The following is a 25,615-nucleotide window of genomic DNA, read 5'->3' as shown; positions in this document are numbered from 1 at the left end:
TGGGGGTGGGAAGACAAGCGGGCAGGCTGAGGGCCAGGCCAGCTCTTCTCATGCCCACATTGGGGCAGGGAACTCGGAAGTCACAGAAGTTTTAAATTAGAACCTGGCCTTCCAGGTCACTATCAAAGCATATGTCAGAGTAGGGGAATAGAACATATTTTATTTAACAGTTGTTAGTTTGATTTATAACTTCCAAATGTCCAGACATACGGTGCAAGGCCTCTGTGTATACTCTTGCCCTGGCCCCGCTGGCACTGGGGTGGGTGTGGGCGTGGGTCAGCCCCACCCATTGGATTATAAGCTCCACCAGGGCAGGCAGTGTGCGCAGTCCCCGGCCCAGGACACAGTGCGTGGCACAGAAGAGCAGACAATAAATATTGGCTGTGAGTAACAAGGAGATAGGCCAAGTAAAATGCTTGGTGTGGTACCAATGTCCGATAAATAGTAGCTGTCATTTTTTGAAAAAATGAACAGGAGGATAGGGCGGGGGGCCGAGATCTGTAAACTGAGGTGGCTCGTGTCTGAGGAGGGAGGGGCTGCAGACCCCAGGGTTCACACTTCCTATCCTGGGGTTGTGTCCTCCTTTGCCCCACTCCGCAGCGCCTCTCAACTCTTCAGGTTAGGTGGGCACCAGGCAGGAATACCTGACAGCTAGAGGGCCCCCACCCCGCCCCCCCCGGCTGTGCTCTAGTGTCAGAGGAGCCTTTTCTGGGGAGTCAGATCCTCTACTGGGCCCTGAAGAAGTCGCTTTGCCTCTGCAAGCCTCAGTCTCCTCATCTGTAAAATGGGACGGTGTGTGGAAACGGTGCATGTCAAGTGGCAGGTTCAGAGTGCACATTTAGCCAACATGAAGAACCCTTGCGCAGAACACCAGCGGGTCAGGGAGGGCAGGAGCATGGAGCCGCTGGAACAGGAAAGCAGGTGAAACTGGGCCGCAGCCAGCCTGACGGCGGGCCAGCGGCAGCGTCATCCCTGAGGCCTGAGGAGGGCAGGTCCGGCTGCCAACGCTGGAGGCCGAGTCAGTCCTATTTGGGCAGCGGGGCAGTTGTCTTAGGGGCTTCACGGTCTGCACAGGGCTGGGACACATGGGGTCTTGGTGAAGGGCCTAATTCAGGGGAAGGCCCGAAGAAGCCGGGAAGCCCCCTCACCAAATTTCTCCTCCCAGGATGGTCTCTCCCAGAACACTCAGCCGCACACTGTCGCATGCGCACAGGGGGCGACACTGCCATACAAAGCAGAACCCAATTAACCCCAAACAGGACATGCCTCAGAAAAAAAAATCACATTTTGCGAACTGCCCACCAGGGGTCACCATAGCCTCGGAACCAAGAGGTGAGGACGTCACAACCGCCTGCAGACGCGGGGGAGGCGGAGGGTCTCCTGAAGTCCAGCTGGGTGGCCTCCAGCCGCCCCCAGTCGCAGGTCCGCAGTCAGTGCGGCGGGAAGATATCCGAGCACTGCAGCAGGATGCGCTCCACCACCTGGTTCTGGAACACCATGGTCATGGGCATGCTGGTCTCTTCTGTCTCCGGCGGCAGCAGTGTGGGCCCCAACACGATGGCCACGCTCTGCACCGACATGCATTTCTGCTTGCTGTGCTCCATCACCCTGCGGCCAGGCAGGTGGAATCAGGGCCCAGAGCTGGGGGGAGCCGTGGAGGGGGTCCTGCCAGGACCCGCCACCCCATTCCCACCCACCCGCCCGGCTCACCGGCACAGGTGCTGGAAGAGCAGCCACAGCGTGTCGCGGTTGGGGGCAGGCAGCGAACCCACCAGGTCACGAATACAGCGGCTGCGCTGGGCCTGGTCGTGCAACTCAAGCAAGGGAAGGATCAGAGGGAGGGAGTCAGACAGGAGGGAGGAGGAGGAGGGTGGGCTCTGCGAGGGGAGCAGGGTCAGCAAGCGTGGTGGCACAGAGCCTGGCCAAGGCGGTGGCCCTAGGCAGGACAGTTCCTCTCCTGCCCCATCCACCCCACCTCTGGGCAACTCCCGAAAGAAGAGCTTCGCGCGCCCGTGATAAGGTGCACGTCCTCCCAGCGTCAGCGTCGGTCTCCCAGGTCGAGACGCTCATTTGGGGCGGAGGAAGGGAGGTCAGGGCCCCTTAGCGCCTTCACGCCCCGGGGGGAGGCATGGGGACCGGCCTCACCGTGGTCCACCTTGTAGCGCAGCTTCTGGATAGTGGCCAGGTTTCCACTGATGCGGTACAGCCTGTCCATGTCCAGCCCTGGGATGGAGGGAGGCGAGGACCAGGTTGGGTGGGGTGGGGCTGAAGCCCCTGCTGTGATTCCTACTCAAGGCCTCCTGTTCTTTCCCCACTCAACCCTGCGCCCACCCAGGGGTCTCCAACCTGCAGTCCTGGTAGGAGGCCCGGCCAGGCCCACCCCAAGTACCGCACACCGCGACCCACCGGGGCACAAAGCGCAACACCCGGCTCCGCTACCGCTGACGCAGCGCGGCCAGCGCGCGGCTAAACCTGGTCTGGGGGACAGGCTCGTCAGCGCCGCCCAGCGGCCGCCGCCCGGCCCTGCGCCACCCGTGCGTGCCCTCTGCAAACCGGTACCTTTGATGTAGCCCTTCTACCGCAGCGACGGCAGCGTGGGCCGCCCTGCAGAAACTTGCGCTCTCCAGCCCCCTGGGGCCCAGGGTGGGCGCACCTGATGTAGGGGAAAGTAGGACCTTGTGAGTTGTCAGTGGCATCTGGGTTGTTGGCAGGGCAGGCCCCAGCGGGGCATCACCGCCCGCTGAGAGAGGTCTCTGGGATGCTCCCCACCCCGTGCCCTGCACACACTGGGACTCAGCCCTGTCATCCTTTTCTCCTGCCAGCTTCCCAGGGCTCACTAGACCCGAAGGCCACACTGCCGCTCTCACTTTCCTCCTCCGGGGCGGGGGAGTCTGCAGACCGCAATCACATAGCTTCAGAGAGGCAGGACCTTGGGCCAGCTGGGGGTCCTTCTGGGGCGGGGCAAGGGACCTGAAATGCCCTCCCAGCAGGCACGGTCCTCAGGCAAAGCGATCTCTCTTCCCTTACCCAGGTTAACTCCCGTCACCTTTACTATGAAACCTCAGCACATTGGCCTCCTTTAGCTGCCTGGAGCCGAACGGGTGTTGGAATCAGTCATCCTGTCCTCCCCTACCCACCTCCCAGTGCCTGGCCCCTCTTCCTGTATTTTCCTCAGCTCCTGTAGTCGTAACCCAGTATGTGGCTCCCAGTTCTGAGCTTCTAATTCCGGCTGGGGCTGGAGTATTGCCGACAACTGCACCAACATCACCTCTCTGGCTCTGGGTTCCTACCTCTATTAATAGAGCCAAAAGCTGCACCCAGTGTTGGCTCATAGGGAATTAAGGGTCAAAACCCCCCAGGTCATTTCCAGGTAAATAGTTGTCAGAGGGGACCTGCCCTATCTCTACTTATACAATTGATATTTTGAACCTAGGAAATGGGAGACTCTTGAAATCAATACTTTTAAACTTTACCTTCTAGTTTCAGCCTGCCATTCCAGCCTGAAGTTGGTTCCCAGAATATTTACTTTTCCTCCTGTGTCCCTGAAAATGGGAAATTCCTCCAGGGTGAGCTCCCCACTGCACGTGGAGAGGGTGCCTGCAGGGCCACCCCCAGGCTGGATTCACAGATGACAGAAGGCAGTTGCTTTAGCATCCTGCCATCCCAGCCATGCAGGGGACACTGCATTTTCAGGGATTGGCGCTTGCCCACTGGTGCCATGGAGCTCCCTATGTCCCACAGTGGGCACAGCTGCCCTGTATAACAGCTGGCCACCCCTCCCTAGTGGCCCTAGAGACCCCAGGCCCTGCCTACCAGCTCCTGGATGCCATGGGCAATGGCCTTGTGCCAGGTGTTGATGATGGCCTGAGTCATGCTGGATCAGGTACTCCGAGCCATTGCGACCCTGTAGCTAGAGGGACACAAATCACTGGGTCATCTCTGGTTCCCTGAGTCTGCCCTGGGTGTTGGCACCGAGGGAGGTGGGTACAGAGATGGAGGTGACCTGTCCCCTACCCCCAGGAACTCAGAGCCTAATGGAACCAAGGGCTTCCACCACACTTAAAGCAGTGGGTGACAGCTTCTCTGTGCTACAGATGACCAAACCAAGGCTCAGTGAGTTTTAGCAGCTTCCTCATGGGCACATAGCTAGTGGCAGTGGAGCGCAGATCTGCATGGCTCAGCTGTCGGGGAAACTTCCCCTGCCCCAACCCACCTCCACATGAGCCCCCGCAGGACGTGGCGGCCCTCACCCAGAGCACTGTCCTGCAGAAATCTAAGGAAGGGAAGCTTCCTGAGGGACAGCCTCGGCCACTGGAACTGACAGGGAAGGAGATGTGGGGAGAGAGAATTTGAAAGCGGATCCCAGAGGAAACGAGTGTCCTCCGTGCCCCTCCGATATGCTCACTGAGGACCTAGAGTGCTGCCCTCCTTTAGCAGCCAGGAGTCCCCACCCTCTCTCACCCCCCAGCCCACTTTACTGAGATGCAGAAATTCGAGAAGCAGAAATTAAACAAAATGCCAGAAGAAAACTGGCTACAACAGGCCTGAAGCTCCAAGCCCTTTCTGAGTGGATGGATCCTCCATAGCCTCTGGCTCTGAGGACCAAGTTCAGGGTTAATGTCAATGTTGGGCAGTGGCAGCCCCCACCAACCCTGCCCTTTAGGTCCAGTGGGAGAGGCAGCAGAAACTGTCTCAAACAAGGAACAACTTCTAGCATCAGAGAGGACTGTCTTTCGGCTGCCCTTTTAAACTCATACATGAATACTATTTATATTTAAACTGCTTTAAAAATGAAGAAAAAAAGAAAAACGCATGTTCCACCCCTCCACCTCCCTTGCAAAGACTAGAGACTCTTGAGCGGCGGCCAGCGCAGCCCCACTGTGATCTAAGCAGGCAGGGGCCCCGCTGGGGATGACCCCAGAGAGTGGCCTAATGACACTTCTAAAACAACCTCCATTCTCCGTGGCAGCTCTCTCAAAACATAGTCAGCAAGTATCTGAAAGTTTCCTGCAGAAGACAAAGCTGTTTTGCAGATTCGTTCTGGTTAAAAAAACAAAATGTGGCCAAGCTACATAGCTACCCAGCAACGTACTGCAGGACACGTCGATCCTGCCGCACACACAGGCAGGCTGAGGGTACTAGCGGCTCTTGGGGGACTGATACTAACGTTTTCTGTGGCTTTGGGGTGACTAGGAAGACCTGCTGTGGACATCTCCTGGGCCCCACTAACCCATCTGTCCTTGATGATATAGAATTTGGGGCTGTCTCTTGAGGAACGTCCTGGAGTTGCCTACAGGCCACCCGGAGTGGACAGAGGGTGGCCGCCAGCCCGCCAGGAGGCAGGGGGTTCCTTGACCTCCACTCAGGACTGTCAGCCTCCCCTTGGCCTGAGCAGCTTCCAACAGCACCGTCTGCCTCCTGCTCCTGGCCAGCACAGACAGCTCAGAAAGTCCTGCTCCGACACTTTCATCAAAAGCCCACAGATGACCTTCATAAGAGAACTGTTTGAAGGCTGTCCCTCGAGGTCAGAGAAGGCACATGGCTAGCAAATGTGATGTCCCTCCTCCACGTGACACTATAGCAGACATTGCTAGTTGATCACAGAACCCTACCCTGCCAAGCCTGGAGAAGGCTCCAGAATTCTCAAGGTAGCTCCAGATCAGAGTAGCTCAGGAGACAAAACCAGTTTTCCAACTCTGCTCTGTAGATATCCTGGTTCTAGAACTGAATGAACCTTGGTGAATCATCAGAAAGCTACACACTCAGGCTCCTTGCAGAATGGCTTTTTCTGAGCCGAGGTACAAGGTTATGCTTTTGGCTATCATCACCATATGGTACCCAACAGCCCTGAGACTCCTAATTAAACCTCCGGGAAGCTCTTTTGCAGACACTGGGCTCATGCCTCTAGATCCCATGTTTGTGGAGCTACACACTAGACATTTTTTAAGAGCTAAGGGTTAGGCTGGGTGCAGTGGCTCATGTCTGTAATCCCAGCACTTTGATAGGCTGAGGCAGCAGGATTGCTTGAGGCCAGGAGTTTGAGACCAGCTGGGACAACAAAGCAAGACCCTGTCTCTACAAAACATTTTTTAAAAATTGGCCAAGCATGGTGGTGTGATGGTGGTGTGTGCCTGTAGTCCTAGCTACTTGGGAGCCTGAGGCAGCAGGATTGCTTGAGCCCAGGAGTTTGAGGTTGCTGTGAGCTATGATGATGCCATGGCACTCTAGCCTTGGTGACAGAGACTCTAACTCCAAAAAATAGAAAAAGAAAGAAAAAGAAAAATGAGACAGCACGTGAACAGTGAGGGGCGTGCCGTGGGAGGACCCTCGCCTGCTGGGGGAGCCTGGCAGCCCATCCCCCACCCTGGCTTACCCACTGGGGACCCAGTCCAGTGGGAAGCTGGGCTCTGGCCCAGGGGCAGGATGGGGACCCGGGGAGAAAGAGCAGGTTGCCCAGCCCGTCAGAGTAAGCACCAGGGCCAGGGAGCTTCCTGCCTCAGGTTGGGATGCTGCCACCATTCTAGCGGCCACTATTCTAGGCACACAGGGTCTCATCTCCCAGAGGCCTCTACTTCTCACCACCCTCCAGGGCAAGGACGAGTAACTCAGCTCCTGGGGAGGGAACTACAGAATCCATGGCCTTGAGCCCTGAGAATTCCAGCCCCAGCTCTTCCCAGGTGCTCCTCCTTGGGGCTCGCCTACAGTGAGGGTCCCTGGACATCAGGACACCCCTTCCCTCCTTCTGGATTTGCCTTTGGGGACCCAGGAGAGAGAGGTCCCCTTCAGCTCCACCGTGTACTCAGGGATGCAGAACCTGGAAGGCTGCCTCTGTGGGACGGGGAGGAAGGGTGGGCAGGGTCACAGGGAGCCCTCAGCTCCGAGGGGCCTGCTACCGCACTGTGGCTGTAGGGACAGGATAGGGTTGCTGGGTGAAAGGGACCCAACGGTTCCTGGAACCCAGAGATCCTGCTGGCTGGCTTGTCCCTTGCTGCCTGTCCACCCAGAAGATGAAAGGAAGGAGCAGAGCCCGTCCCTGTCAGCAGGTGTGTCCAGCCCCAGCCTCCCCGCCCTCCAGCCTCGAGCTGTCCACCCTCAAGGACTGCTCCCCATCCCCGAGTGGCTAAAACTGCTTGTCCTGGGGTGAACCTGCTGTCGTCACCCTCTCCCTGCGAAGGCCCAGCTCCTTGGACACTCACGGACCGCTGTCTCAGACCTGGTCTGTTCTAAGCCAGACAGGGTGGCCGGGGGGGGGGGGGGGAGGTTCCCTGCCCTGGGGGCCTGGGCCTCCCCAGGCCAACTGCAGTCGGGGTCTGTGAGTCCTTGAAGATCGTCAGGACACACCCTCCAGCACCGGCCAGGAGGTGCTCCAGTGCTTCCTCCTAGATGAGGGTGGGGAAGCGGCAGGTGGGCAGGACTTAGATTCGGTCCTAGGCTGAGGCCCCCCTCCTAGCCCCAGGACCAGGGCACCCGACTGTGAGAGGTGGACTCCCAAATCTAACACTGGTAGCCAGGTGACCTTGGGCAAGTCACTTTAAGCTCTCAGTGTCTCAGTTTCCTCACAGGCCCTCTCATGAGGTCACTATGAGGATTAATAAGAGCCTGGCTTGTGGGGAGTGAACTTCATCTCTAAGGCCCACCCTGCCCTGGTCTAGGTGCAGAGGCGCTCTCCCCGGAGCCGCTTGCCCTTGTCCACCGTCCTGGTGCCATGCGGCACCCCTGCCTTGTCCAGGGTCCTGATCTAAGAGAAGGGGAACGAGCAGGGAGTCCAGAGGGTGAGGCACGGAGGGCAGAGGCCAGTCTCCCCCTCGGCTGCAACCCCCCACGGGCTGGGCCTGTGTCTCCACTGAACGCTCCGTACCAGCCCAGCCTCCTGGCTGGAGCGGGTGGCGCCTGCTCCCCGGCAGCAGCGGCAGGAGAGATTCCTTCCCACTTCCCAGCCTCACCCACCTCCGGGGGCCAGTGCCGGGGCCACGGGGGAGACAGATGTGTCCCACCCAGTCTTTGCCCCCAGGATCTCCAGAAACTCCCCGTTTCTTCTGTGGTGGTCCTGCCAGGGCCTTCGTGCCACCCCTGTTACCTTTTCCTCAGGAGGGCTGGCCTGGGCTGGAGTGTCACTGTCCTGGCTAGATTTGTGCATGCTTCGAGGGGCAGGGACAGGGACCTGGGGAGGAAGACACTGTCATATATAGTCTCCCCGTCTCTCCCCAGCTGGTTACCTGGGGCAGCTCCGACCGGACGGAGGAGTCGTCTGGGCTGTAGAAGTATTGTTTGTTTCCCGTGCTGGTCCTCCAACCTCACCCGCTGTGGGGAGCGGGAGGATCAGGGCCCCCCACCCAGCTCCTGAGAGGAGAGAAAAGGCTCCCTCCAACCTGTGTCCAGGTCAGCAGCAGGAAGCTCGGAGAGGCAGATGCAGGCGACTCCGAGTCTTGGGCTGGCTTAGGGTCTGCGTGGGAGCTGCGGTTCAGAGTGCCAAGGGGAGCTCGTAGTGAGGAGAGTAGAGGGGAGCCACCCGCGGCTGTCTGGGTCCATCTGTCCACTGCCCCTACCTGCTCTGGGGTGAAGTGGTTGGTGTAAAGCTTCTGCTTGTCCTGGCTGATGTGACAAGACCAGCCGGGGGGTGTGGTCAAGGGAGAGGTGGGGCCGGGCTCCCCGAGGGAGCCCACGGGGAATAGTCTTCCTCTGGGTAACTGGTCAGCAACTCAGGGTAGTCCCTCTGGGGAATGGGGGGCTGCGCTGCAGGGACCAGCCCACCCCCTTGCCATTGGGTCCCTGGGGCCGGGTGAAGCAGGGGGCGGGGCCAGAGGGATCGCAGATAGCCCCGCCCCTCGCCCTCTGGTCCCTGGGGCGGCCGGGGTGGTGCATCCCCTCCCAGGCGGTGTCGCCGGTCAGGGGGCTGCAGAAGAACACCCTGCGGCTCTCCTCATCCCAGTGTTGGCTCCACTCGGTCTCGAGGCTCTGGTGGCTGCCCACGGAGGTGGGGGAGGTGGCTGGGATGGCGGAGACCTCAGCAGTCTCCAAGGGCGACTCCCAGGTCGTCACACCCGTGTCAGGGTTGTAGCAGTAGGGGCGCCCGGTGCTGGTGCCTGTGTGCGTCCCCCACACAGGGTTGGGGTGGGGGGGCCGCGGCAGCGCCCGGCGAAGTCGCCCGAGGCTGCCTCTCTACGTTGGCGTAAACGGGCTCCGGGGGTTCGTCCACCTAGGGAACGAGGAAGGAGACGTGTCTTTCAGAGGACCACTGGGGTCACACAGTCCTGACTTGGCCACTTGCCACTTGGGTGACCTTCAGAAAGTCACAATGCCTCCCTGCCTCAGTTTCCCCAGGTATAAAATGTCTACTCTGCCCATTCCAGAAATTGTAGTGAAGATAGAATGGGTAAGTGCTTTTCAAAGTATTTAGTGCTGCAGATGCATGGGACAATTGCATTAATTATATTTATTACCAATAATAAGATATCGATAAGCCAGATGTCACAGCTGTGTACTCACAGAGGCAAGTAAGATGTCGGGCAGGAACAAAGAAGTGGCCTGGGTGCTCCCTGGGCCCAGCTCGCATCGCCTTTTACAGACTGATTCCTTTCTCCCTTCCTCCTTTTCAGAGCTGACTTCTCTGGCCCTCACTTAGACACCAGCCCCCTGCTCGGAAGGCCTTCCACACTCCCTTGATGACAGACCCGGTCCTCCTTCAGCCTGACTGGGCCGGGGCTGCGCCGCCTCTGCCACGGCCTCAGTGCCGGGTGTCTCACCTGGCTTCTCGCTCTGCCGCCTGCGAGAGCACGACCAGCTGTAGGTCACCAACTCGCAACCCCTCTAGGCTCACACATCCAACTGCTGCCGGGTGTCCTTTGTAGGCCTGGGAAGATGTCCAATATCAAATTGTCTCCCTTTCTCGTGTCAGCATCACCTGTTACACAGGTAGAATCATCTGTGACTCCTGCCTCCTTTAGCGTCATCTGTCGCTGAGCCCTGGGGATCCCCGCGCCTGAACCTTTCAGACCCTACGGCTTCACGGGTCACACGGGTTAGAACAGGGAAACGCTGCCACAAGGAAGCCAGCACACACGACAGACAGGTACCCCACGGGGCAACTGGTCTGGTCTCTTGACGAGTCAGCGTCAAGGCAAAGGAAAGGGTGGGGGTGTTCAAAAGCGATTACAGAGACAGCCAGAAGCAAGGCACGACCTTGGACTGGATCCTGGTGCAAACAAACCAGGAGAGAGAGAGACTGAGGGAGAGAGAGAGATGTGTTAGGACAACGGAGGCAATTTGACTATAGCCCAGGTCTTAGAAACATTCAGGAATGAATGTTAATTTTGTCAGCTATAATAATGGTAGGGTGGTTATGGAAAACAAAACATTACTTTTCAGAAATGCATGCTGAAGTTTTCAGGCTTGAAATAGGATGTCTGGAATTTATGACTCCTCAGCAGAAAATAAATAAATAAAATTAGCCTGTCAGTTATTAAATGAAGCTCGAACAGATCGAATTCTCCTAGTAAAAGGTCAGCTCAGGTTTTAAAATCCAGTGATATGATGTATACAAGAAATACAGTTTAAAAAATGATAATGGTTGAAAATAAAAGGATTTATTTTTAATGTAATATAATGTAAAATAAAGAGTGGCCATATTAAAAATAGAAGGGTAAAATGTAAGATTAAGCAATAAAACAGGATAAAGGGGGATGACATGTAGTGACAGGAATGCACAATTCATAAAGATAGAATACTCAAAATCTGCACGCTCTCAAAAGCAGCATCATTAAATATGAAAAGCAAAAACTAATAAAAGCACCAGAAGAACTTTATAGGGAAAATTTGAGAGGGAGGTTTAACAAAACTTCATCAGAATTAGCATAAAAGACCAAAAACAAAAAGGATACAAAGGAAGTGAAAGTTTGAATTATACATAATAAACTTGATTTGATACATGAAGGACCTTTTATCCCTTAAATAGAAAGTGTACCTTTTTTCCATATGTCTATGAAAAACTTAGAAAAAAAATCATTTACTTGGCCACAAAGAAATTAATAAATTTTAAAAGTGTAATGTATACAAATCTAGAGAAAACAAATGCTTTCGTAGTAAAATATAAAATGACCAAAATTAACTAGAGAACTAGTAGATACTTGAATAGATCTAATTAGCACTCAGAAAAAATCTGCCACTGAAAAAGCCCTGGGTCCAGAGGGTTTCATGGGAGGGAATTGTAGAAACCTTTAGATTTTACCTCTGGTAACACCTTCCTCCTCCAGGTGGCATCCAAGATCCTGCACCCAGCAGACACGCCACCACGTCATACACAACCACAGCATATCGCATTGTCACATCGTGTCATGTTGTTCCCATGCCCCAGGGCCTGGCACTGACCACCCGTGCAGGCTGACATTTCAGTACTGATGCCCGTCCCCTCCCACCACTGGACTCGGTCAGCTCTAGGAAGGGCAGAGAAAATAGGTGCAGAGGGAGGCCGACTGCTGGGGCCCAGGAAGGAGGAGAGGAGGCAGGTGGGCTTGTTAAGGGCCCATCTCAGGAGGCCTGGGGCTGCCGGGAACCAGGGGCTGAGAGGCGAATAATGAGGCTGGGGCTACAGGGAGATCCCCAGAGGACCATGGGGCCACCTCCCAGCCTGCAGGGGATGGAGGGGTAGGTGGGGAGAGCTCCGAGTGGCCAGAGCTATGTGGGCTGGGGGGGACCCAAGAACCTGCTCCCTCACAAGCCAGGTCACAGTCTGGGAAGCGGGACTCCTGGGCCCTGGGGCAGCAGGTGAGTCACGGGGAGGAAAAGTCAGGCCAGGTGTGCGGAAAGCAGCCAGCAACCCAGGGCTGCCCTAGCTGGGGGGCGGGGAGCCGTTGGAGGAGGGGGACAAAGGGCTCCCTGGAGTCCCCTCAGCTTGGCTACAGGGCCCCTGCTGTTACCAACCCCACTTTCCAAAGGTCCCTGGCTGGCCCCGAGAGAGGACAGGTGGATCTGTCCCGAGGCCAGTTGCTGTATCTCAGACAGGGCCACCTCGGGCTTCCCTTGGAGTTTGCCCCAGGAAGTGGGAGCGGGTCTGCGATCCAGAGAGGAGGGGTCACCAGGTGAGTTTTTGGACCGGGATAGGGAAGGGCCTGGTGGGGAGTCTGGGGGAGGGGGAGGACAGGAAACCGTGGCCGCCCCCTTCCCCAGGTGAGGGGTCCACTCACAGTCCCTGGAGGAGGGAGGACGAGGGCCCTGGGCTCCTTCCCGTGCAGGCCGCCTGCTCAGGTGCGGCGCCTCCTGGGCTGTTTGTGTAAGAAGTGGCAACTGGGCCGTAACTCTTCCTCCCAGTGGCCAGTGTCCGGCAGCAGCAGCGGGCTCCCGGCCGGCTCTCCCGCCTCTGGGGTGGGACGGTGACCGCACCCAGAAATAAGGACTGTGGTCTCGGGGGAGGGGCCTCAGAGGCTTTCGCCAGGCTTCCCTGGCTCCCTGAGTGGCCACCTTGGAGGAGAGGTGTCCACCCAGCTCACCCCCCCTCCTCCATCTCTCCCTCCTCAGAAGCCTTTGCTTCTGCCCTCTCCTGGGATGTCAGATTCTCCTACTGCACCCTCAGCTGCAGATAGCAAGGTCAGGGTTTGGAATTCATGGCCACGACAGGGCTGGGCACATAGGTGTGTGCAGAAAAGTGAGCACTTGTTTGCCTTTGGCTTGTACTGTTCTTGCTGAGGGTAACAGGGTGGCTAACCCTGAAGGCCACCTGGCTGAAATAGGGCCCAGAACTGACCTGGACACAGCCACTTCCTGGCTGTGTGACCTTTGGCCAGTTACTAAACCTCTCTGAACCTGTTTGTACTCAGGGCAAATTGGGGTACCTATTCCTGCCTTCCAAGATGCCGGGAACTTAACCCTGGGTGCAAGCCTTTGAATGAGAGCCCACGGGACTGTTAGCTCCTTTGGGACTGTGTCTTATGACGCTTTGGGTCCCCAGTGTGCAGCAGGGTGACCAGCACCCACGAGGTGCTCAGTATGTGCTATTTGAGTGAATGGTGAATGACAAGGCTGTAAAAAGCCATACATGGCAGAGGCTCCTCTCCTCTGGGGGTGCCCTGGGCCTGCTGAGTAGCCTTCCCCAAGCCCTGAGCTGATGCCCTGCAGACAGGCACCCTTCACCCTCCCAAGTGACCCTGGTCGCCTCCCTCCTCACATCCTTGCCTCTCTGTTCTGGGCCCTCCCTCATCTTTTCTCCCAGGATCCCCTCTCAGCAGCCCCCTCCTCCCCATCCTCAGCCTCCCCGTCCCCTGGCTCTTGCCCATCCACTTAAACTTGGGGAAGGCTCCACCCTCGGCCATATAGTGGCTCTGGCCAGTTGTCTACACGCCGTTCTCATCTCACCTTCGCGCCTGCCTTCAGCAACTGGAGATGCCAGGACCTGGGGGATCTCCTTCCTCCTTGGTTTGGGCTCTTAGGTGCTGGCCCTGGGCAGACTTACAGAGCCCTGGTTCATGGTCAAGGGCTGCCTCGCCCCTCCTCAGCACACACTCTGTGCATACTGTCCAAGGGCAAGGCCATTCCCCCACCTCCAGGGCACAGCTCAGAGGGGCAGGCACACTCTCACCGTCACTGGGACAGAGAATGTGCCTGGGAGCGCGCCACCGGGAGCCTGCCCAGGAACGAAGGGGCGCTGGGGGAAGGAGAGCTGGCATCCAGCCACCTACCCCAGAGAAGCTGCCTGCCTGCTGGCAGAGCCACTGGACACACGGCCCGCCTGCGTCCCCGTCTGCCGGGTGCTGTTCCCCACCCTGGCCACCAGGGGGAGGGCTGCCCCCAAAGAAACCCCAGTGAAGGCTGCGCAGACCCGAAGGGAAGCGCACCGAGGGGGACCCCAGGTCGTGTGAGGGGACCGCCCGCTACTGCCCAGCGCTTCCACGCCCCGCCCCATTTAAGGATTGCCACAAGGCTGATCCTTACACTTGGGGACACTGGGCTGGGGCAGTTAGGTGGCTCATCAGCAGCTGGCAGGGCACCCAGTGGAGTCAAATCCGAGCCTCTGCCCCTCCCTTTGGGCTGAGGAACAAACCGAGACCCCGACAAGAAGTGAACCCCCCGGAAGTGAACCGCCCATAGAAAATGGCGGGGGGTTAGCCTTAAAATTTTATTTTAGTTCACACTTAGAAACATTTACTCTGAGGCTGCTTCTCACCCAAGGAGAAATCAGGGAAATTAATTCACACTCAATAGAAATTTCCAAATATTAAATCCTGTGTTTTCCTCCCTGTAAGGCTGGTGGCGGGCACCCCTCCCCTCCCTAATGAAAAAAAGAAGCCCACGAGAGCTGTCAAAAACAATGCCTGCAAGGCCCAGCTAAGTTAAAGAATAGCCACACCTGGATGGTTATCCTAATTAAAGTCTCGGTTCCTTGAATCCATACATACCACCAGCCCTTCCTAGTTCTCAATACCCACCCTAAAACCATAACGGAAAATTCCTAACTCTCTATGCCAAAAAACCCCCATCCCCCAGCTCTAAAACATATATAAGCCCACACAAAACTTCCGGTTGGCATGACTTCTCGGGCCCCTCTTTCCCGGGAACTGTGAACCTCGCCTGGGCCCCTCTCTTGGGACCCATTACCCTCACCTGGGAGCACTCAAATAAAGCCTCATTGCTTACCCCTTTCAACTCTGCTTTCTTTCTTTCTGTCTCTCTTTCTGTGGCACCAACCATCCAAAAACCTTACACCCCCATCCCCATTTCTTATTCGTTAGCATAAGAGCTGAATCATGATGGTTTACATAACTGATAAAATTTCTATTGCCTTTTTCTCTTCTTGGAAGGAAGGTGCTTTGTGATCCATTATTTGTTTATATCTAAATTCATTTTGATTTGGCATGCTTTCAGTTTCTCTCCTTTGTTTTCTTTACTTCCTGTCTTTCTCCTCTTAATAGTTTATCATCTAATCCACCTGCTTTTAGGTTTTATCTTTGATCATTTGTGAAGCATGCCAAAAGAAATGACTGACATTTTTCATGAGATTAATAAGTAAAGAAAGTTGACATATAAGAAATAGTAAATCTTGAAATTTGGGCACCATGGCTCATGCCAGTAATCCCAGCTATTTGGTAGGTTGAGGTGGGAGAATCCCTTGGGGCCAGGAATTTGAGATCAGCCTAGGCAACACAGTGAGACCCTGTCTCTAAAATAAACTAATAATAATAATAAATCTTAAGAAATGAGAAGATAGTAGGCTGGGTGCAGTGCCTCATACCTATAATCTTAGCATTCTGGGAGGCTGAGGCAGGAGGATTGCTTGAGCTCAGGAGTCCCAGATCAGCTTGAGCAAGAGTGAAACCCCATCTCTACTAAAAATACAAAAATTAGCCAGGCATCATAGCACTCACCTGTGGTACCAGCTACTAAGGAGACTGAGGCAGGAGGATTGCTTGAGCTTGCAGTGAGCTACCATGACATCATTGCACTCTAGCTAAGGGTAACAAAGCAAGACTGTCTCAAAAAAAAAAAAAAAAAAAAAAAAAAAAAGGAAAGAAAAGAAAAGAAAAGAGAAGAGAAGATAGTATAAGTCCCCGTGAAGTTTGGGTTCTGAGTTTTACATATTCCTGGCATCCATGTTCCCACCAAATCTGACCAGATGGTACAGTTGTCCCAGCTGGCTCCCTTGGATCACGTTGCCAGGCCACTGGGATCACTGAAAACACAACACAGTTCAACGTAATAAAAACAAACCCTTTGACAGTCTTCTGCATGCTGAATACTCTATGTTCGTGCCTTTCAGAAGGCATGGCAGCTGCTTGAAACACAGAGATGTGGCAACACCTTCATATTTACTTAAGGATTCAGAGCTCCCCAGGATTAGCAAGTTGCAGGTCCTATAATCAAATTTTATCTTGTGTAAGGCACAAAAGCACTCAATATTCTTTCCCTTTGTTTCCTTTTCTGTGAAGAGATAGGCATGGAGACCCAGACAAAGGCTTGGCCAGGAGCTGGCACAGGATCCAGACATGACGTGTGGGTAAGATTTCCAGGATGCGCTTCAGCAGCTGCTGGCTCAGTCGGCTGGCGCGCAGTGGCGGCCCATCATCAGTGAGGCTAAGTTTTCAGGACTTCCCCGGGGCAGTGCAGAGGAAGGGAACCCAAGGAGGGTGAAAGACCAGGTCTGCCAATGACTTTCATGGGTAGTTAGGACTAAGTAGTAATCGAAGTGTTTTGAACCACAGGATATTTGGGAGGGGCTAATCAGTCGCAGTAGCCTTAGAAATGAAACAGGTGAGTAGTCTATGCTGGATCTATTTAACAGCAGTAACTTAGGTCTTGTTCCAGTTATCTATTTTTGTATAACAAATCATCACCTCAAAACTTAGTTGATTAAAACAATAATCATTATCCTCAACAGCTCTGTGGATGTTTTTTTCTTTTTTGTAAAAGACATATGACATAAAATTGACTACTTAACCATATTTAAGTGTACAGTTCTGTAGCATTAATGACATTTACAATGTTGTGCAACCATCAGCACAATCCATCTACAGAACTCTTTTCATTTCCCAAGAGTAAAACTCTATATGCATTAAACACTAACTTTCCATTCCCCCCTCCCCCACCTTCTGGCAACCACCATTCTATTTTCTGTGTCTGTGCATTTCCCTATTCTAGGTACCTGATTGGGACGCCAGCCGAGAGGGAGAGAAAGGGAAGAGATTTTTGCCCAGAGAACTGACTGGGCTCCGGCAGGTGCCTGATTTCTACCTGCAGTGTGCCCAGGGGCTGTAGTGGAGTGGATGGCGGCCTCCAAAAGTGACATAGGACCCCCGGAAGCTGTGAACGTGATCTTCATCGGTAAAAGAGTCTATGCAGACATTAAACAAAGTATCTCCAGATGAGATCATCCTGGATTATTCGGGTGGGCCCTGAATCCAGTGACACGTTGCTGACGAGAGAAAGGAAGAGGGACATGTGACACACAGGAGAGCAGGAGGACAAAGGCCACGGGAAGGCAGAAGCAGAGATTGACATGAGGAAGCATTAGCCACACAATCCTCCCGGGTTGTCCGGTAGGTGCTAACTCCAATGACAAGTGTTTTTATGAGGGAGACAGAGATCTGAGACAGAGAATGAGAGAAGACCATGTGAAGACACAGGCAGAGATTGGAGAGATGTGGCCACAAGCCAAGGAACAGCTGGAGCCCCCAGAAGCTGGATGAGACAAGGAGGGATCGTCCCCTAGAGCCTCTGGAGGGAGAGTCAGTCGCCCTGGTGACATGTGGAGTCTAGCCTGGAGAACTGTGAGAAAATAAGTTTCTGTTGTTTTAAGCCACCCATTCGTGGTCATTTCTTACAGCAGCCACAGGAAACTAATCCGGGGTCCAATCAGAGATACCACGGGACCTCCATGGCTAAAAGGGGGTGCCCTGGTCACAGCCACAGCCCAATCAGCGGTGGTGGGTCAGGCTGTGAGGGCCTCTGCCATCGCCTGGGTCGACTCCCTGTTGGCAAAGACGGAGGGAGTTCTCTGGCCTATGGTGGTTTAGTGGGTCGGGATGAGAAGCAGCTTCCAAGCCCCACCACGTGCAGGAGCAGGGGATGGGGAATGACATCCTCAGGCTGGGAGAGTCCCTGGAGGTCAGAAGCCAGGGTAGATGGGGCCACTTCAGAACAAGGCAGGAAGATCCCTGTTGCTACCAGCTGTGCCATCTCCCTGCTGTGACTCACCTGAGCACCGGCCATGGCAGGGGCCTGGGGCAGGTTCATTCCCACAAATCCCAGCTCCACGTGACCCTGAGGAGTGACTGTGAACATAGGGCGGGGAGGATGGTGGAGCAGAGGCCACGTGGAGCCCTCCCCTGGGGGGTTCAGGGAACCCTGCGGTACTCTGTGTCACTCCCCTGGATGGTCATCCTCCTCCACAAATAGGAAGGGTGACAGCAACATCCAAGGAATCCAGCTTCTCAACACCGGAGCCTCGGGTGGCTGGCTTGTCTCCTCCATCAGATGAGCACAGGGGGAGGGACTCCTTCTGCCCTGGAGTGGTGCGGGAGGGAGTTGTCACATCAGCCTTTTGTGGAAAAGCCTGGAAATCCCGCTGGGTTAGACAGACCTTCTCTCTCCTGCCCGCCCTGACACAGAGCTTTGTAAGATTTATTTATTTTTATGGTTCAGTTTATGAAGCATTTACATCTAGAAAGCACATTTCCCCAAATCTTTAAATGCTGCTACACAACTAATAAATCAAACCACACAGTTCATGAATCAATTGACTGCAGTGATTAAATGCTGATTTCACACTTAGGCAAGGTCTTTTTTTCACTGTGGTACAGGTAACAGCGATTGTGTCAACCAGTTATTTGTAAGTGTACAATTCTGTGACATCAGAACATTCAGAACATGTTGAACCATCACCACTATCTGTACCTGACATTGTTCATCGCCTGACACAAACTCCAGGCTTATTAAATACTAACTCGCCAGAGCCCATTCCCCGGCCCCTGGAACCTCATTTCCACTTACTGTCACTATGAATTTACCTGTCCCAGGTCACTCATAGAAGTATGTTTCCCTCTCTGTGTGCCTTACTGAAATGTGGCTTTTTGGTGATCTTGGCCCTATGAGCAGAACATCAATTTAACCACAAAGTGTCATGCCGTTGGATCCCATGGCTGAAGCCCCGCTGAACAGAGAGACCCTGGAGACCTGACCTGAGTTTCCTCCCATCCTGCCCTTGCCCGGGCCGGGGCCCGTGGCCTGTTTCCATGCATGGTACAGTCCCTGGGCCAGGCCTTTGTCCCACCGAGAAGCCCTCCCGCCCTGCCCTGGCCCTGGCCACACTCCTGCCTTTTTGGCTAATTGGACTTGATTGGGTTCCAGAGAGTTCCAGAAGCCCCTCTCAGTGATAGCAGAGACCCCTAACGTCCTTGGGAGGATTACCTCAGCAACTCACTGACCCTGAGCAATTAGGAGCATTTGCCCAGACTGTGACCTCTCCCTCCCTTGGTGGACCCCGGGATCTGCCAAGGGAGCCGCAGGCTGCAGAACCAGGTGGGATTTGGCTCTTCCTGGTGTGTCCTGGGGTCTGGGCTGTTCTAGGCACAAGAAAACTTGTTTTCTTCTTGCTTTTATTTGTGGGCAAAATAAGATTCTGCAAGAGCACTGCTTTCCTCCCCCTAGTAACCTCATTATAACCTTTATGGGTGCCCTTCCCTTAAGCGTGTACAGGCATGGTGGTCCAGCCTGCAGTGAGAGTGTGATGGAAACATTTCTTTCACACTGGAAACCTATTTTCAGCCTACTGTATTTTCTTCTCTTTTTTTCAAACAGGGTCTCACTGTATTGCTGGGCTAGAGTGCAGTGGTGTGATCATAGCTCACTGCAGCCTTGAACTCCTGGGCTCAAGCGATCCTCCTGCATCTGCCTCCCAAAGTGCTGGCATTACAGGCGTGAGCTGCCATGCCCAGCCTGTTTTTGTACCTAAAGTGGTATTGGTGCAGGGCCACATGCATTCATTTACATATTGTCTGTGGCTGCTTTCTCAATACAGTGGCAGAGTTGAGTCATTGTGAATGTCCCATATTAAATCTCCTACTGTTAAAAGACGTCAAGCGGTTTCTGTTTCCTGCCTTGATCCCTGGCTGATACGCTTCCTGATGATACATAATGAATTGATCCATCCAATTGCAGCCGTGCCAAAGGATGCGTGTGGTAGGCTGAATGATGTCCCCTCAAAGACATCATCTATGTTCTACTCTAAGGAACCTGTGAATGTTACCTTACGTGAAAAGGGACTTCACAGATCTGATTACCTTAAGGATCTTGAGATAATGGGGCAATTATTCTGGAGTATTGGATGCGTCCTAAATGCACTCACAAGAGAGAAGCAGAGAGAAACTTGAGGAAGAACTAGGAGATGCGACAATAGAAGCAAGAGGGTTGCAACAGGAAGGTGTCATGAGCAAAGGAACGCAGTTGTCCTCCAGACACTTGGAAAGGCAGGGACACAGATTTCCCTCTACAGTCTCCCGAAGGAAGCAGCCCTGTTGACACCTTGATATGAGCCCAGCGACACTCATTTTGGACTTCTGGTCCCCAGAACTATGAGAGATAAACTTTGTGTTGTTTTAAGCCGCCAAGTTGGTGGAGAATCTTTACCGCAGCCATCGGAAACTGACACAGCTGTCCTTTGCTTTTGGCACCAGCCTGATGTCTCTGCAGATGTGTCATCTGTGTGAAATGGCACCGTGATCCACTTAGCCATCTGCGCCCCTGCTGGACACTTACGGTGTCCCCCAATGTTGCCTCGTGTGACAATTAAAAACGTTCCATCACAGCGTGGCATGAGAGTGTTCATTAACAGCATTTGTCTCTTTCCCACTTTATGACTGATTAAAAATGACTCATGGGCATTCCTGCTGAAAGGACCCAAGGGATTATCTGGATGCCCCCACAACCCCGCCCCCCGTGCACAGCAAGGCGGCTGTGGCCAAGTCCCAGGCAGAGCCCCCTCCTCCTCTACACCGAGTTTCCTCGACGACCAAGGCTGGGACAGTTCCCCAAAGGGCCCAGGAAGCAGCTCACTCAGTAGATGTTTGGTGATTTCAGAAAACAAAAAGGGTCAGTGGGCCACGTCCATCAGCTTCCAGAAGAGTCCCCTAGGATGGTGCCTGCTGCCTTGCCTAGCCCAGCCAACACCATGTGACATGGGCTGTCCACCTACATTGTTCTTTTAATCACTTCCAGGGTGGGTTAGCTCAGCTTACAAACCACACCAATATTTTCCTGTTGGCATCAAACTTTCCCCCTGGGGAGCTGGAAGCCCAGAGCTGACCTCAGATGTGAGCCGTTGCACCAGCCCCAGCTGCAGTGAGAGCCCGCGGGGAGCAGGAGGCTGTTAGGATCGTCACCCTCCACAGATCTGGCATAAGGGACTGACAGCAGGGAAGGCAGAAGAAATGGGGGGTTCCAAGCGTCCCTAGGCAGTTGCTGAGCCAAAGCACAATTGCGATCAGGAAGCCAAATAAGATGTTTATTAAAGCCAGGTGCAGTGGCTCACGCCTGTAATCCCAGCACTTTGGGAGGCTGAGGCAGGTGGATAGCTTGAGGCCAGCAGTTTGAGACCAGCCTGGGCAACATCATGAGACCCCATCTCTGCCAATTTTTTTAATTAGCCAGGTGTGTTGGTGTGTGCCTGTAGTCCCAACTACTTTGGAAGTTGAGGCAGGAGGATCTCTTGGGTCCATGAATTCAAAGTTACAGTGAGCTATGATCACGCCACTGCACTCCAGCCCGGCTGACACAGAGAGACCCATCTCATAAGGAAAAAAAAAAAGGAATTACAAGGACATTCGAAGTAAAATGGTTTATGAAATAACATGGTGCCCCTTGCATACAAAGATAAATATAGTTTCTCCTTTTGAAACGCCCGTGATCTGACTGCTGGAGGGCAGACCCACGAGGGAGATGTCATTAGAGTCGGGAGGAGGGAAGGAATGCTCCAGTCGGCATCTCGGTGCTCTGTGTGCATCCTAGTTTTCCTGAGTGCGACATTCCCTGCAATCCTTCCTTTACCCCATCCCCAATGGTCCTACACCAAGTGCTGTCTGGTCACCAGGGAAGCATCTAGGTGAGACTTGGGCCCTGAGAGCTGAAGATCCTGTTTCCAACTTAGGTCATGGTCACAGGTTCTAGGCTGGAGATAGGACATGGACATATCTTTTATGGGACATAATTCAACACACTGCAGAGGCCAAGATTTCTGTCCCCTGCCACCCCAAAGGCAGGGGAGGCCAGCTGGCTGTCTCTCATCCCACCAGGAAGGAACCGGCCACACAACCAGTCTCCAGTGCAGAGTGTCACAGGTGGACCCCCGGGTGGCACAGGAGTCCGTTAGACGTGCTCAAGAGAACATCACCCTCAGGGCCGGCAGACCTGGGCTCAGATCCTGGCCCTGTCACTTGGCGCCGAGTGTCTCTGGGCTGCAGCATCCTCATCCTTGCTCAAAATGGCTATGAGAAAAGGAGGAAAAAAAGCCTGACGTGATTCATGCCTAGTAAGCGGTCTTCACTCTTATTATGCTCAATACTGATAGCGTTGCTGTTGTGGGTCATTTTCACATCAGAGAGTTTGGGGCGCTTTTCCGTGGTCGGCCAGGCCATGGTGGGTTTTGTCTGTCATCTGTCCTCAGCCCACAAGCACCTTTGGTAAGCAGTGAAGACTGTCCCAGGAACGAACCTCAAAAACGTTCCGCTGATAGGTGATGTGTAAGCCGTGCCCATAGACAAGGTCCTCACGGACTGGGACAAGTGCTCTGTCGATTTTGTTTTAGTTTTTAATTCTTTTTAGTGATGCAGTCTCCCTCTGTTGCCCCAGGCTGGAGTGCAGTGGCAAGATCATAGCTCACTGCAACCTTGAACTTCTGGGCTCAAGTGATCCTCCCGCCTCAACCTCCCCAGTAGCTGGGACTACAGGTGGTGTGTATCACCACACCTGGCTAATTTTTAAATTTTTTTGTGGAGATGTGGTCTTGCTAAGTTGTCCCGGCTGCCCTCAAACTCCTGGCCTCAAGTGATCCTCCTGCCTCAGCTTCCTGAGACACTGGGTTCACAGGTGCCCACCCAGCCTGGAAGTCAAGTGATGAAAACATATCAAGGAAAAAGTGAACTGCATGTCCAATGCTTCTGATAAATCAAATAAAACCAGCACGCAAATGGATCATTCAATTTAAGAAATTGTCTATCAGTGAAATCAATGACATCAGATTCAGAGGACGTTTAAGACTGAGGGCAAGAGCCTGATTGGGATGGAATGGAGAGAGAAACTGGAGACACGAAGTCCATCACCAGAAAAATAAGATAGACTCATGAGAAACCAAACCAAACCAAAAACACTATGTTGGCCAGGCGAGGTGGCTCATGCCTGTAACCCCAGCATTTTGGGAGGCCGAGGTGGGAGAATCACTTGAGCTCAGGAGTTCAAGACCAGCCTGAGTGATAGCTAGACCCCTGTCTCTACAAAAAATAGAAAAATTAACCAGGCATGGTACCAACCTGTAGTCCCAGCTACTTGGGAGGCTGAGGCAGGAGGATTGCTTGAGCCCAGAAGGTCGAGGTTGCAGTAAGCTATGATCATGTCACTGCACTGCAGCCTGGGTGACAAAGTGAGACCCTGTCTCTAAAAAGAAACAAACAAACAAACAACATTATGCTAAGTGAAAGAAGCCAATGACAAAAGGTCACATATTGCATCATACCGTTTACGTGAAGTGTCCAGAACTGGCAAATCCATAGACACAGAAAGCAGATTAGTGGCTGCCAAGGGGCTGGGGGATGGGGAGAGGGGAGTGACTGCTGATGGAAACGGGGTCTCCTTTTGGGGTGATGGAATGTTCTGGAACAGGATAGAGGCGGTGGTTGCACAACCTTGTTAATGGACTAAATGCCACTCAATTGTGCATTTTAAAATGGTTAAAATGCTAATACATTTTTTTTTCCTGGATATAAATGGAAACAAACAAGAGACTTAAGGATCCACCCTGGAGTGGAAACTTTGCTGGGGTAAAATTTCCATTCCTCAGGGACGGAGCCCACCCTGTACAATTCCCTGCTGTCTGTCTAGGCGATGAGTGGAGCACCTTGGCACTTGAGTCATACTCTAGTCAAGGCTCCTTCCTGCTCAAACCAAAGTCACGCCTCCCTCGGTGTGACGCACATGCGATGACAGCTACTACGTGTGGCAGTCCCTGGGCACCCGGTGGGTGGACATCATCTCTCCACAGTTCACATGCGGAGCCACGTGTACCCCCTGTTCCTAAGACCATCCAAACGTGGGCTATGCCCTTTCTGAGGGCTCACCTGCGAGCGCCCCCGAGGGGCGGAAGCCCAGTGAACAGCTACGAGAAGCATCCTGCCGAATTACGTGACATCCTCACGGCGTTTTGCACCATCGTGTCCATTGCACGGGTAAGGCCGGGCTCGTGCCAGGACCACCATCCCTGAGACCACACAGGGTCAGCCCTGCGTCTCTGGCTCAGGGTCAGTCCCGACCTTCTCTCCGGCCACCCCACTCCTGTCTGCTTGAAACAGCATCACAGAGACCAGCCCCACCTGTGGCCCTTCGGACCAGCCTTCTGGGGGGTTGACAATGGGGACCGGGTCTCCTTTTGGGAGGAGTGAGAATGTTCTGGAACTCGATAAAGGTGATGGTTGCACAACTCTGTAAATATACTAAAAGCCATTGAATTGGACACTTTCAATGGGTGAGCTTTGTGGTATGTGAATTATATCTCAATAGAGCTATATATTTAAAAAAGGAATAAAATTGTAAAACAGTAGAAAGAAAAGAGGTCGCAGGAGAGGCAAGGGGTGGGCGCTCTGCCCACCAGAGCTGAAGCCCAGTGGAGCTGTGGCAGGTGAGAAGCCAATGGCTGGGAGGCGGGAATGGGCCAGCCAGGCTCACCAGGCAGCGGGACACCGTGTCGGGGATGGGAGAAGCCGCCGACGCGATGCGGGGCTTGGGGAGCTGAGCTGGCAAGGGAGCCTGGGAAGGTTTGCATCAACAAATGATGAAATGTCTCCTCCTGCAAAATGTCCCTCCACGTGGGAGCCAGACCTTCCCGCCCCTGGGCTGCCTGGCCCCTGCGTCCCCAAGCTGTCCTCTGTGGTCCCAGGCTCAGGCCTGGCTTACATTGCAGGGTTCTGGTCCCCGCCACGGTCCTGCAAGGGTAGCCTTGCTGGCAGAGGTTCTGAACTTGCCTGGTTAGAACTGATCTTCCTAAACATTGTGAGCCACTGAGGCTGGGCCAGCCTGGAGTGCTTGGTTCGCTGGCCTGATGGGCAGTGTCCACAGATGCTCGGTGAGGGGAGGGAAGAAGAGAAGGAAGGGGTCGCCTCACCTGGGGGCCATGTCCTGGTGCCCCTCCCCTGGGGCCTGTCTACACCCATCCACTTCTCCTGGGGCCATGTCCCTGTCTACCTTCCCCCGGGGCCACTGCCTGGGGACAAATGTTCCAGGCTTTGTTCCAGCAGACATGAGCATCCTGCAGGGGGACTGAGCTTGGCAAGTCCCCTCCCCAGCGCCCACCCCAGCATGTGCTTGGAGCTGCTGGCAGCCCGGTGGCTATTCAGTTCCTTCCTGGCCCACGTTGTGTCCAGAACATTCCTGGCACTGAGCTGGCATCTTCAACGGGACAGACGCACCTGGTGGAGCTAAGGCGCGCCAGGGCATTCACTGTGGCACTCGTATTCCCTGTCTGTTTACCCAGACCCTGCCTGCCAGGGTGCCTATTGAATTGTCTGGCGCTCAGTTTGTTCGTCTGGGTGCCGTCCGAGGCCTTGTCTCTGCTCAAAGTTCATGGAGCTGCCATGAAGGAATGGTCGGGGCTGGGACGCAGCCTAAAGGACAGAAGGCGGTGCTGGCTGCCACACCCCATGCCTGGGAGTGTCTGACTCCGAGTTGCACCGAGGGCTCTGGTGGAGGTACAAAGGGCTGCAGAGGGCACCTGCAGTCCCCTCCCAGGACAGACACACGCATGCCCCACCCTGCCCCCTGCCTTCCACCTGGCTGGCCCTGGAGGGTCCCAGTCCCCAGTTGAGGTAAGCAGGTGTAGACAGCCATCAGGTGGGGTGAGCAAGGACACAGGCCCCCAGGAGAAATGGGCCACTGT

At 54.3% G+C, this 25,615-nt stretch overlaps 1 pseudogene; it reads right to left on the bottom strand.

The window, feature by feature from the left end:
• Nucleotides 1-1,354: 1,354 nt before the first annotated feature.
• Nucleotides 1,355-17,763, bottom strand: LOC138393682 (rho GTPase-activating protein 27-like; annotated as a pseudogene).
• Between the last annotated feature and the right edge of the window lie 7,852 nt (nt 17,764-25,615).

This window comes from Eulemur rufifrons, chromosome 12, assembly GCF_041146395.1.
Source record: "Eulemur rufifrons isolate Redbay chromosome 12, OSU_ERuf_1, whole genome shotgun sequence".
In the NCBI taxonomy this organism is placed as follows: domain Eukaryota; kingdom Metazoa; phylum Chordata; class Mammalia; order Primates; family Lemuridae; genus Eulemur; species Eulemur rufifrons.
The sequence above is the reverse complement of the archived record's forward strand: the minus strand, read 5'-3'. Positions and strand labels throughout refer to the sequence as shown.